This window comes from Crinia signifera, chromosome 1 (assembly GCF_055691185.1).
Source record: "Crinia signifera chromosome 1, ASM5569118v1, whole genome shotgun sequence".
NCBI lineage: Eukaryota > Metazoa > Chordata > Amphibia > Anura > Myobatrachidae > Crinia > Crinia signifera.
Window position 1 is genome coordinate 458125319 of NC_139217.1, and position 14199 is coordinate 458139517.

General features: G+C 44.1%; 1 protein-coding gene across 2 annotated transcripts in view; it reads right to left on the reverse strand.

Annotated features, from left to right (window-relative positions):
- The window catches only part of CCDC68 (coiled-coil domain containing 68), a 48844-nt gene extending 43364 nt beyond the window's left edge, over window positions 1-5480 (reverse strand). The window contains exon 1 of one of the 2 annotated variants that reach the window (XM_083155210.1): window positions 5148-5480. The gene's annotated coding sequence lies outside the window, so the exon portion shown is untranslated. The remainder of the gene's footprint in view (window positions 1-5147) is intronic. The other variant, XM_083155209.1, reaches the window with a different exon arrangement.
- Window positions 5481-14199: the final 8719 nt, after the last annotated feature.

The following is a 14199-nucleotide window of genomic DNA, read 5'->3' on the forward strand; positions in this document are numbered from 1 at the left end:
TCGGCCGCTCGCCACGCTTCGGGTTGACGTTGATCGTGGTGTGGCGTTAACAATTGGGGGGGCCATTTCACACTTCAGGGTGCCTATTTGGCCTCTGTGGGACATTTAACATTGTTTCCTATGGAAAATCGGGTCAATTGGGACATTTAACATTGTTCCCTATGGGAAATCGCGGTCATCGTATGCGATTTTTTGGTCGCATGCGATGCGACCGACGCAATTTTTTTTTCCTAACGATGCCCACAATCAAAATCGTGGGCGCCCTTCTAGGTAAAGAGTACCTTTTTTTTTAAAACAATGTTCCTCGGAAAAACTTCATTTGATAGAAATCATTCAGTGTATTAGTCCCATTTTACTGAATCCATTTAGCACGCTATGTGAGGCTTGGTATTAGAGATGCCCATTTTATTTATTAACAGTTTCTTATATAGCGCACACATATTCTGCAGTGCTTTACAGAGAATATTTGAACATTCACAACAGTCCCTGCCCCAGTGGAGCTTACAATCTATATTCCCTACCACATGTACACGCACACACACACAGACATTCTAGGGTTAATTTTGTTGGGAGCCAATTAGCCTACCAGTGTATTTTGGGATTGTGGGAGGAAACCGGAGTACCTGGAGGAAACCCACGCAAGCATGGGGAGAATATACAAACTCCGCACAGTTAGAGCCATGGTGGGAATCAGACCCATGACCTCAGTGCTGTGAGGCAGTAATGCTAACCGCTACACTGTCCATACTGCCCATTTGTATGAGGCTTACGGTATATGACAGTGTTATACTTTAAATATGGGCAGTCTTGTGAACAATGAATGGAGATTTAATATATAGTGCTGAATGCTCCAAGCTGTTGTCATGGGGAGCAGACAGACCTTTACGATGGTATTATCACCTGCTGATTGTATTTTTCCATACCACTTCCAGTTGCTGGGTTGCTTCCTATAGCGCAGCTGTGTGGTCCAGCGGTCCGGAGATGCACGCTCTTATTTTTGGTTGGTAATACGGCTCACAGTATAGCAGCCTACATGGGGCTGGAGTACTCCACTCTAACACCGGCTCAATTACGCGTTTCTCCGCCATACTACTCAGCGGCTTCCAGGGCGTGCTCATGGACAGAATTAATTGAATGGGCTTTATATGGGAGCCTCAAACATTATGAGGCTCAATCTGAGAAAGTGGCTGAGAAGGCGGAGAAACGCGTAAATGTTACATTGGAGTACTCCATTCCCATGTGGGCTGCTTTACTGTGAGCAGTATTACCAACTAACAATAAGAGTGCATTCATTTGTATTATTCTATTGTTTGGGAGGATGAAATAAACAAATGTATGTTTAATGATTGAAATCATTTGAATTATTTTGGCTAGCCTTCAGTCCATCTGGTTGAGAAACGTTTCATGGTTTAGTTTTCCATAATGTACAGCACTGCGTTGTATCAAAACCCCAATACTATTCCGCCTTGTAGAGCCGTTTTTTTTCTCTCGAAATACCCACGGTCAGGATCCTGAAAAGTACTTCAACCATAGCCCCTCGCTCCAGCCAGAGCCATCGTAACATAGGGGCTCAATGGGCAGCTGCCTAAGGGCCCTCCACTTCTACAGGCCTTTGAGCTGGGGAAAATCGGGTTGTTAGCATCTGTCTCCTGAGCTTCTTGGGAAGCAGCAGAGAATGCTGGCTGGTCGCTCTCATTGTGAATTACAGCTTTCTCTACCTGCCTCAAAGCCTACAGCCACAGTGAATGGCTGTCAGCATGCTGATTGGTGGATGGCTCGGGCTATCCGCCAGAAGTGCTGACAGCCCGTCACTGTAGGGAAGCACGTGGGGAGATGGCGCAGGACCACAGGAGGGGCATCTTATGAGTTTTTTTGGTTTACTTTTTTCCCCGTGAATGGGTGTCGGGGGGCTGCAAATGCCTTGTTTTGCCTTGGGCCTACAATGCTGTTAAGACAGCTCCTCCCCTCCCCCACAGTCCAAAAAACATTATGGAAAGTGTGTCCTAGACAGATAGGCCTGATTCTGGACTGGATGCATGATGTATCGCACTTTGCAGGTGATGTATCCTGCCAGTCATCGCAAGCATACATTAATGCTGAATGCTTGAAGAGTAACACAAAGGACAGCTCTCCCCATAAAGCCCCATACACATTATTGTGATTTTGCCCAGTGCGGATATCGGAGCTTACGCACTTGCCGCTGGGGAGGGAGGGTAGTTTTTGGGGGTGACATTATGAAAGATATTGCTCAGACGTGCCAATATAAGCGATGTTGTTCAATATATCACCTAATGTGTACGTACTTTTAGCGCCGTCCTTTGCGATAGATGATCTTCAAGGTTCAGGGCCCTGTCCAACACATCCAAGCTCCAGAATGGATCACATTCCCGAGCTTGGTGCATATGAGAAAAGCAGCCACACCTCCGAAAATGGCATTTTCTCCAGTTTGGCCGCAATTCTAGCTTGATGCATCCCGCCCTCTGAGTCACATGCTATGTCAACATTGGAGTGATTGTACTTGGACAGTCGCAGTATCGATTTCAGATGCCCCCCCCCCCCCCCCCCCGAAGGGCATAAAAAATTTATTTAGGTGTTTTTGGGTGGTAACTACTCAGAAACCTACCGAGATGGTCCATCTTATAGGCGTGTAATGGGATTGTCTAAATAACTAATTGAAAACTCTGCACCTAGCATAAAGCCGTGCAAGGAACCATGCCATGGATGGTGGGGCCTACAGACACACCAAGCATAATCCCAGCATATGGTGATGCCCAAAGCCGGCATTTTCAGTCCTTCAAGCCGTGACAAAGTTTTCGCCAGGCAAAAAATCTGCAATAATTCTCAACCCGTATTCAGTCAGGGGTGTTTTTGGTTTTTAGTCATTTTGATAACCCACACCTTTTCGCTTTTTTTTTTTTTTAAATGACAAATCGACATGGCTGAAAACGGAGGCAAAATCAGGCAAAAACGCCTGCAAATTCACCAAAACTCATGGATCCACAACAAATTTGCCAATCCACGTGGTATTCAACGGTGCCGGATTTTTCACCCGGGTGAAAAATCAGCATGGAGATTAAATAGAGTAAATCTAATTTGCCCTAAACAAAATGGGTGAAAAGTGGACTTTTTTTGCCTGCTGAAAAATTTGTAACAGATTGAATACCCCCCTTAGGGAAGGCATTTAATCCCTGACAAGATTTCCAAAAAAGTCAGAAATATTTGCCTAGAATAGATCCAATTCACATTCTACCTATTTAATGTTTTTTTTTCCCCCAACTTTCAGAAACTTCCCAAAAGTCGGAATAGACGTGGATTGGCAAATTCATGTAATTTTAGGTGTAATCAGCCTCAAATTCAAAAACTTTGCGTCCTTTTTTGCCAATTCAGGTTCTGCTTTTCAAAGAACCGACGGCAGTGGCGATTCCCGGATGAAAACTATAGGTCCTTGCCAGTATTTCCAATTAATCAGAAATATCGTCCAGGATCGAATACCTTATTAATCGCTTTTCCCCATTAAATACAGACATCTCCTAATAGGACAAGTGTTAGCTGCATACATTACACATCCCTGTTGCAGCAAGCAGAACTATGTAATGCATTGATAGGATCGGTACCGGAGGGCAGAGCCAAATCGAGGAGACGTGGCCATCCCATAACCAATAAATGTATTATGCTTTGTGGTGCAGCTCGCTGGGAATTGAGGTGGATTCTTCTCTCTCTGCTTGGGGTAGATCCAAGTGGAGGAAGTGTGATCAGTATGATAACAACACTCACGAAGACACGTACTGTACACAAAATTAATTTAGTCTAGGTCTAAAAATACTTCCTTACAGAACTCCTACTTTCTAGTAATTTGTAGAGGGAGGAATCAGAGAGAGTGACCTACTGACCCTGAGGATTTCACCTGAAGCGAAGACCCACACACAGGTAATGCGCCGTAACCCCTGCAGCCAGGCTTACCACACACACTGCAATGCATTGTTGTATTGCACAATTTCAGGAAGTGTCAGACTGAGAAGCAGAACAGAAAACACAGTGTAATACTACGCTCATTCCCCATGTGCTGATCTGCCATCAATCAGAATCAACAGGAAGAAACAGCACAATCCAAGATCAACTAAAGATAACTATAAGACTAATTAGAGATTGCAGAAAAAAGGAGAACAAAATGTGGAAAATAGATAAAATAAAGGACTTGTAGCTCAGAAGCAGTTTTCTAGTCCAAAGTTGCCAGAGCTCAAAATAAATTGTTGACCTTTGTAAATCACAGAATCAATCTCATCAGGCTCTGCCACAGATTCTCAAACTCGGTCCTCAGGACCTCACATTCCTGCCCCTCGCCTTCAGGGAGAACATACTCTGTTCCTGGACTTCCCTGGTAATTTATGATTGCCATCACCTGTGGTGACACCTTTCTTATCAATTACCCAGCTACCCACAGGTGATGGCAATCCTACATTACCAGGGAAGTCCAGGAACAGAGTATTGTGTCCCTGAAGGAGAGGGTCAGGCAGTGTGTGCCCCACACAGTGCAGGTTCTCTCACAGAATCACAAGTGAAATAATTAGCTCCACCTGTAGATCTTTTAAAATGTGTCAGTGATTACTATATGCACATGTGAACCTGCCGAGTGACCTTGAAAACATGAACTGTGTGAGGTCCTGAGGACCAAGCTTGAAAACCCCTGAGCTATGCTCACCGGCGCATACTGGGACTTGTAGTTCTACAAGAACTGGAGAGGCGCAGACTGACTGTTCCATTTGTGGAGATTAATACCAGAAATACTGGCCAAGCACTGACCTTATGACCTTCCCAGTACAGGCTGTGCACCATACACAGGTACCATCCATCAGACACAGACACACAGCACCAGCTCAGGGAGCACTGGATTACTAACCTGGAGCAACGCCTTCCTGTGACTCACAGTAAATATCCTCATTCCAACCATCAGCTCAAACATTAACCCTTTAAAAACAGCTCATGTGGGGCCTAAATCCCAGTCACCCCCCATCTCCAGCAGTGCACCCTGCCTGTATCATATCACATTGCAATATACTATAGGTAACAGTCTCAGCCTCCAGTATGATCCCATTGCTGACAGCATTGTGGCACTGCTGGTTACAGGTGGAGAGCAGGAGGTTGCTTACCTGTGGTCTGTGGGCCGGTGTGTGTTATTGCGCTGCGTCATCTTTGCGCACAGCCACCATCCCTTTCATCATCCCTGCATCCAGGTGCGCCCTGTGCCAGGTGGAGCAGCCCCTCCCGCACTGGAGCGAAGTTCAGCAGCTCCTCCTGTGTCACTCTCTCTGGTTTCGGTCAGGTCTCACCCTGCTTGCTGAGTGCACTTCCCCAGGTGTAAAGGTAACGCAGACCTTCCCTGCAGCCAGTGGTGTCTGTGACTGGTACAGTGCATTACAGGGACTCCCAGGAGAGGGCTGCACCTTTCCCCTGCAGGTGGGGCTATGCAGATTGGGGAAAGGTGTCCTGTGCCTGATTCACTGATCCAACTGTCTGGTAACACATGGCTACACGTTATTTATATTCTATTCACAGCATGATGGGTTACCTCCTGGTACGTATTATGCCTGGGACATAGGGTTTATAGCAGCCATCAACATGCAATAGGTCGACAGGATGAAAATGTTGACATGAAGAAGGAGACGTTAGTTTTTCATGATTTTTTTAACCGGCTTGTTCTTACTTCACCATCCATGTTGTAATAGATGTAATAAAACTACTACCCAAAAAGGTGGTCAGATGGGCACTGGTAGGGGGTGTAAGGTCAAGCTGCTACTTGAAGGGACTGAGTAAATCCCTAAAAAATGCAAGAAGAGGAAAAAAGTAGCGCTAAATGAGGATTTTAAGAATAGAAAATAAACACATTTATTGGTAAACATACAATAAAAGGTATATATATTAAAAACATGTAGTATCGTACCCTCAGTAGGCCACTGATATAATTAATTGATATGGATCCGCTCCAATAATTACCGCCCAGATGGTGGGAAGGTGTCCCTAGAGACAGCGAAACGCGCCAGTAGCTGCGCACCCTCCTACCTCTAACTGTCACTTTATGCACGTGCACTTTTCTGGGATCCAACCAGCCGCCCCCGACTTTATGGAGGACCTTTTCCACATCATCTCCATTTCCAGTGGACTGTGTTCCATTTACACCACCAAAAGGAGAACACTCTCTTGGTGAACCACAGTGGTAAATACACTTACCTCTAACTATCTGGAACTATATGGAAACTGATTAAAACCTTGTGACTGAAATTGGTCCTCCCGACACATTCACACCATCTGGGTGGTAAATATAGGAGCAGATCCATATCAATTAATTATATCAGTGGCCTACTGAGGGTACTATACTACATGTTTTTAATATATATACCTTTTATTGTATGTGTACCAATAAATGTGTTTATTTTGTATTCTTAAAATCCTCATTGGTTTAGCGCTACTTTTTTCCTCTTCTTGCATTTTTTAGGGATTTACTTAGTCCCTTTAAGTAGCAGCTTGACCTTACACCCCCTTCCAGCGCCCATCTGACCACCTTTTTGGGTAGTAGTTTTATTACTACTGGGGACATGATATATAACTGGCACTACTGGGGACATGATATATAACTGGCACTACTGGGGACATGATATGTAACTGGCACTACTGGGTACATCTGTAACTGGCACTACTGGGTACATCTGTATCTGGCACTACTGGGGATATGATATGTAACTGCCATACTGGGGACATAATATGTACTATCACTACTGTGTACATCTGTAACTGGCACTACTGGGGACATGATATATAACTGGCACTACTGGGGACATCTGTAACTGGTACTACTGGGGGCATGATAGATAACTGTCACTACTGGGAACATGATATGTAACTGGCGTTACTGGGGACATGATATGTAACTGGCACTACTGGGGACATGATATGTAACTGGCACTACTGGGGACATGATATGTAACTGGCGTTACTGGGGACATGATATGTAACTGGCACTACTGGGGACATGATATGTAACTGGCGTTACTGGGGACATGATATGTAACTGGCACTACTGGGGACATGATATATGACTGTCACTACTGGGGACATGATATGTAACTGACACTACTGGGGACATCTGTAACTGGCACTACTGGGGACATCTGTAACTGGCACTACTGGGGACATGATATGTAACTGGCACTACTGGGGACATCTGTAACTGGCACTACTGGGGACATCTGTAACTGGCACTACTGGGTACATCTGTAACTGGCACTGCTGGGGACATTATACATAACTGCTACTACTGGGGATATGATATGTAACTGGCACTACTGGGGACATGATATGTACTATAACTACTGGGGACATCTGTAACTGGCACTACTGGGGACATCTGTAACTGGCACTACTGGGTACATCTGTAACTGGCGTTACTGGGGACATGACATGTAACTGGCACTACTGGGGACATCTGTAACTGGCACTACTGGGTACATCTGTAACTGGCGTTACTGGGGACATGATATGTAACTGGCACTACTGGGGACATGATATGTAACTGGCACTACTGGGGACATGATATGTACTATAACTACTGGGGACATCTGTAACTGGCACTACTGAGGACATGACATGTAACTGGCCCTACTGGGGACATGATATGTAACTGGCACTAAATATGTGCAAGAAAATTGGCATTCAGATTCAGTGCCTGAGGACTTTGTTTTATGTTTTAAAACCTTGTTTCATGCACAAATACAATATATGTGTGTGCATTTCATGTGTTTGATGTGTTTATGCAATATAAATGCAAGATACCTCAAGATTATGAGGTATGAAATTATATGAAATAATGACACACAATAATACATCCACAAATGTAAGTTCTGCTGCTGAATTTGGGATTTAATAAATTCTGGGACCTATCCAACGTACAGGAACATATGGTATAAAAATGCAGCAATGATCATCAACTTAAGAAAGTTGGAAACACTCAAGGCCTATGGGATGCACAAAAATACGCTTCTTCAAAAGAATCTTAAGGATACAAAGACAACTAGTTAAGGTACGTAGACAATAGACGATAAAATAAATGTTAATGATGACTATTAATGAAATTTCCATGCATATTGTTTAATGTGTATGCACTATATCATTAACCCCTTCCCGACATTTGACGTACATTTACGTCATGGTCGGGATGTACTTCCCGACACATGGCATAAATGTACGTCATGTTTTTAAACTGTCACTGCGTCTATAGACGCGGTGACAGAGGGACGATGTCTGCTGTCCCTGACAGCAGACATCTTCCCTCATTGCCCAGGGGGGGCAGCGATGCCCCCCGCCATCGGCGATCGCTGCGATTGGCTGTTCAAACGTGAACAGCCAAAAGCAGCGTTTACTGTGTTATGTGTAAAATTTTGACTCTGCTGCCCCCTAGTGTCCAAAAAAATTAAAGGAGGTTGAAATAATGATGTAATAATAAAGTATACATATGGTCTATGTTAGTTATTAACTATTTTGAGTGGTATGATTATTTGTCTCACAAGCAGAAAATTTAACATTTTGCAAATTGCTAAATGTTCAATTTTTTTACGACATTTTGGTATTTTTCACAAAAAAAAAAACTGTATCGACCAAAATTTACCACTAACTTAAAGTACAATGTGTCACGAGAAAACAATCTCAAAATCACTGGGATAAGTAAAAGCAATAAAAAGTTATCCCCACATAAAGTGATACATGTCAGATTTGAAAAAAAGGGCTCTGTCAGGAAGGCAAAAACAGGCTGCGTCGGTAAGGGGTTAATGATGCTCAACAATTATTATTATTATTATAATTTTATTTATAAGGCGCCACAAGTGTTCCGCAGCGCCGTACAAAGGAACAGTACAGGGAGACAAAACTTAGCATTACAGTAAATAAATTACAAATAGAGTACAGGTAAAAACAGCGCCACAATACAATACACATTACAGCTTAGATGTAAGTAGTGAGGACTTGATCAGCGTACAACTAGGGGCTAGTGGCCAAAGATGGAGATGAGTAAAACACAAAAGCAGAATGATTTCTCCTGCCTTTGGAAATAAAAGTCTGTGTCATCTGACTGTTATTTCCTTCTGTGTCTGCGGAAGAGGGGGCAGGCACTGATGTACTGTGATGACAGCTGCCCTCCCCCGGCAGGCATCGGGTCATTGCCATGGGCGAGCCCCATTTCTGTAGCTATCGACCCCGGCCCTCCCTCCCTCCCTGCAATTCACGCACAGAGACACCCCCCCCCCCCTCCATTGGAATGCAGCCTTTTAACTGGTGCTGAATCACCCCTATGGTTTATTATAGACACAAAGTTAAGGGTTGCTAGCTGGCACTGGCAGCCTGAAATTAGGCCACACTGACTGATAGACACCATGCAAGATAAAAAAAGCATCAGTGTTATAAAATAATGAATTTTCTTTTTTTTAAATCAGGCTGAAGAAATGGAAACAAAGATGGATGTATTCATAATTATACATAAATAAATCCAATATCAATCAAAAAAGAAAAATATATATATTATACTATCAATAGCATAAGGCATCCCTGCGTATACGGTAATTACCAAATGTGTTGTTTGTCCGACGGTATATACAGTATACAATCAGACTGTGTGTAACTCAGTCAGAAATCAGCAGTAGGCTCGCAGTTATTTAATGACAGACGCTGCATAATAATCACACAATACAGTATTGTTCTCAGGTCTTCCCCCCAGATACAGGTATTCTATGTATTCTTTCTCACCCTCTTAAATTACACCCTCCACGTTCTAATCGCAGCTGTCTGAGACAGCACAAAGCCCCGTGCTGACAGCTAATGGTACACAATACACCCATTACATAAAGCTGAGATTTATAGCGGATCACGCACTTCGTAATCGCTATAAATATGTCACACACAGAAACCATGAGCTCCCAATGACTGTAGCTGTCAATAAATCAAAGCATGGGATGATCCTCTCGTTAAATTGGCCTGATGTCAGGTACACAGCGCTTCTGGTACTTTGTGACCCTCTCCAATAAATACTAAACTTGTTTTATTTGTCCCTGAGCAGCTGCTATCAAATTATTTATTTATTACCAGTTATTTATATGGGGCACACATATTCCGCAGCGCTTCACAGAGAATACATTGAACATTCCCTGCCCCAGTGGAGCAATCTATATTCCCTTCTACATGTACACGCACACACAGACATTCTAGGGTTAATTTATATTTGGATTGTGGGAGGAAACCGGAGTACCCGGAGGAAACCCACGCAAGCACAGGGAGAATATACAAACTCCGCACAGTTAGGGCCATGGTGGGAATGGAACTCATGACCTCAGTGCTGTGAGGCAGTAATGCAAATTTGGGAAATCATGGCTAAGCCAATGTGCATAACTATAGGGGGTGCAATGGGTGCCATTGCTAAGGGGCCCAGAGACTATAACCTGGGTCCAGGCTCCTAAAAGTTACAAACCATTTTCCCAGATTTTGAACTGGGGACACTGTGGACCAGATAAATGTGAGGGTGATAAAGAGTGATGTTACAGGCTGTGTTTAAATAATGACAGGAGCTGATTGGATGGACATTTATCACTCTTTATCACCCTCGTGTTTAGCTCTTTATAAGACTTAATAGATTTGCCCGTTTTATGGCATAATGTGTATTGAGGATACTGTATGGCATCATGTGTACTGGAAGCCCTACAATGTGACATCGTGTGTACTAAGGCACTATGGGTTAATGGTTCATAAAATAAATTAGGGCACTACTATGGGGCGTAATAGCTAAGGCACAACTTTGGGGCATAATATTAACTGGGGTACTTCTATGTTGCATTGTATTGACTAGGGTACTTCTATGTGGCATAATATTTAGTAGGGCATTACTAATGGAGCATTATATCAGCTAAGGAACTACTTTGGGGCATAATATTAACTAGGGCACTTCTATGTGGCATAATATTAACTAGGGCATTACTATGTGGCATAATAGTAACTAGGGCATTACTATGGAGCATTATATTAGCTAAGGCACTACTTTGAGGCATAATATTAACACTAACTAGGGCACTTCTATGTGGTCATGTAGACCGAGGTGAGTTCTCTTCTGTTCAGCACCTACAGAATGTAGAGATTTGTCCAATTTCAGTCGGATCTCCTGCACCAAGGATGGGGCTGGTACAAATGCTGTGTACAGTATGACCCCCTGCTCTCCCCAGCAGAGGTTGGGGCCGCAAAGACAATTTCGACTTCACCAAGGGACTTTTAATCACAGGAAGCTTCCCAAGATGTGCAACTAACAATCAGGCCTATACTCCAAGAAGATGTCGGGAACTCCACAATTATTTGGGCAGTCGACCACAGTCACAGAAGGTTAGATATCTCTCCCCTATCCTGCCCACTTCCTAGTGAAGGTTGGGATAAAATCATTGACATTCACAGCACCATAGGAAGGGGGCGGGGCTAAATAACTGACATTGAGTCATTTAGTCCCAGTCCTCTCACCGTGAACCTACAAATTGCGGATGACTCACTGTGTTGGGGGTGGGGCTTAATGACAAGACCGCCCATCCCAGCCAGCAGTGCTGGCAGTAGGTGAGTATGCCTGTAGAGAATATAACTTGTACCCAACATATATGCATGCTTAACTACTCTAGTCTACATACATCCTTTACAGATGGAAGGGCCTGATTCAGTACTGCTCGCTTAGCAGCGGTCATTCGCGTGATACTCGCCGGAGTTCTCACAGGGTTTTAGTACATAGACCCCACTCACACATGAGCAAAATAGTTTCGGTCCATCTGAATTTGGAATGCTGCGGATCTTGGAATCAGTCCCTGGTACCCAAGTTCGATCTCGTATAGCATAGCAGTAGTAAAGGAACCGTCACAAATCACCTGTCAGCAGGTATAGCCCATTGATACGGTTCTACCCTCCAGGTGTCTTTGTTGCTATTCTTGTTTATGAAGTGCTTTCACCTGTCACTACGAGATCTCCATGGCAACGTACCATAGGAAAGGAGCCTCCAATGACATCATCATTATACTATGGAATTAATAGATACCCGAGGCACTCAGATTGGTTTCTACCTACTGTAATTAATTGATAGAAGACCAATTGCATTAATCTATTCATACAATGAATTTGAATTACTGTAGATAAAGCTGCCAAATTATTTTTTAACTCCTCCATGACCAATTCACGTGGGGATTATCGCTTTTCGGACCTGTATGAACAGGTTTGAATTGGCCCTAAATATTATCTGGACATTTAAGGACTGCAACTTCTTCTCTAAGGGCAGTATTCAATGCGGCTGGCAAGGGGGTTAAACAGCGGGGTTTGCCGAAAACAAGCGACCCTCGCCGTTTAACCCCCCACGCCGGCCGCTCACCCTATTCAATGTTCCGGGGGGACTCTCGCTGTCAGATGACAGCGAGGATTCCCACAAACAGCGAGGCTTGCGGCAAATGCAGGGAGCCTGCTGCATTTAGCTGCGAGCCTCTCTGTTTTAGCAACCGCATAGGCTGTTTCTATGTCGCAGCAGAAACCCAGCGACGTGGAAACAGCTGTGACATCGAGCAATCACCCCTAAAACTGACTGATACCATTTATCATCATATAGGAAGATTCTTCCTCAATTCTAGGGTGGCTTTTGGGTTACGGACATACTTTATATGTCTAATGGGTACTTATGTAATATCTGGGCTCCCGTTTTTCTTATGAGACCGCGTCCCCTCGCGGGGCTCGCTGCGCTCGCCACGCTTCGGGCACGGTGGCTCGCTGCGCTCGCCACACTATATAAAGTCAACTCCATGCGTAGTTGGATAGTAGGGGTATGAAAAAATGGGGTGCATTTAACATGGGAGCCCAGATAATACATAAGTACCAAAATTTTTACTTCATCAGCGCTCCCTTTTTTTTTCTCTGCCGCTGCAGCAGCCTCTCACCTCAGCCCAGCATGTTGCTCAGTGTTGTGTGCTGAGCTGGGAATGAGGTAGCCTGTCCCCTCTCTCTCTCTCTCTCTCTCTCTCTCTCCTTGAGTGGATGTGCGATTCTACCCTCCAGCCCTGGCTAAGGACTGGCTAGCTACACCTGTGAGAGGTAGGACTAGGTAGACTTTGTAGGTTTTGTGATGCAGACTAGTTGCACTGTCAGATAGGGGTCAAGCAGCGAGCTACTACCTTGAGCTAGGTTTGTATATATAGAAAGTCCAAAGTCTGCCTGTCCCAAGTAACATGCAGAGTAACTGGTGCCTTCACAGATAGAGCAAGTAATACATCCAAGGTGCAGCACGTAGATTCCAATAAGGGAAATGAGGCAACAGCGTCATAAGTGTCAACGTTTCAGTGCTGTAAATGCACTGTCTTCAGGAAACAAAAGCTTTGTGTGCTAAAGACAATAAACACTGAAACTTTGATATTTGTGATGTGATTTGTAATATCACCTTTATTCTAAGCTGAGAGCTGTACCTTTGCGCCGGGCAAACACCCTGTTCCCCTTGGCCGCACGCACCCTGTGTCTGTACATGCGCAGATGCGAAACATCGCTTCCCCGTGCGAAAGCATGGGGAGCGAAGAGACCTTAGTTCATGTATTGATCAATGCATTTAAGCCTGCAGCCCCCTGCACAGGACCCCACTTTGCTGCAGGTCCTAACACTATTGCTGACAATGATTACCATAAACATACAGTAGTTATCCGAGTGTTAGACCCCAGGCATGATATCTGGTCTAAAGCTCACAGCAGATTATGCTTTAAAGGTGAGGCCGTTACCAACACACCTGTTGCAAAGCACCTAGGGAAATAGTTGACACAAGCTATGACAAATAAGTTAAAACAGGGTGCATGAGAAAATGGGACCAGAATGAGACTAATTAAAAATGAATGTAAGTAACAAAAAGCACTAATTATTGGCACTCGCCATTCCTAGATTGTTGTTCGTTAATTTAGTGAGTGCAGGGCCCTGTGATTTCTATTTGAACAAACTACAGGGCACCACTAATCTAGGAATGATCTCATTTAATAATCCATCTGCCAACTATTAAATCCCTCTCTACATTTATTTGGTGGGAGTAACAGTAGCGGCTGCCGGTTACCAATCCATTTTAACAGTACTAACATTCACATCTGATCTAGGATTAGAAGTCCAACTGTGTGTCTGCAGGGCCTC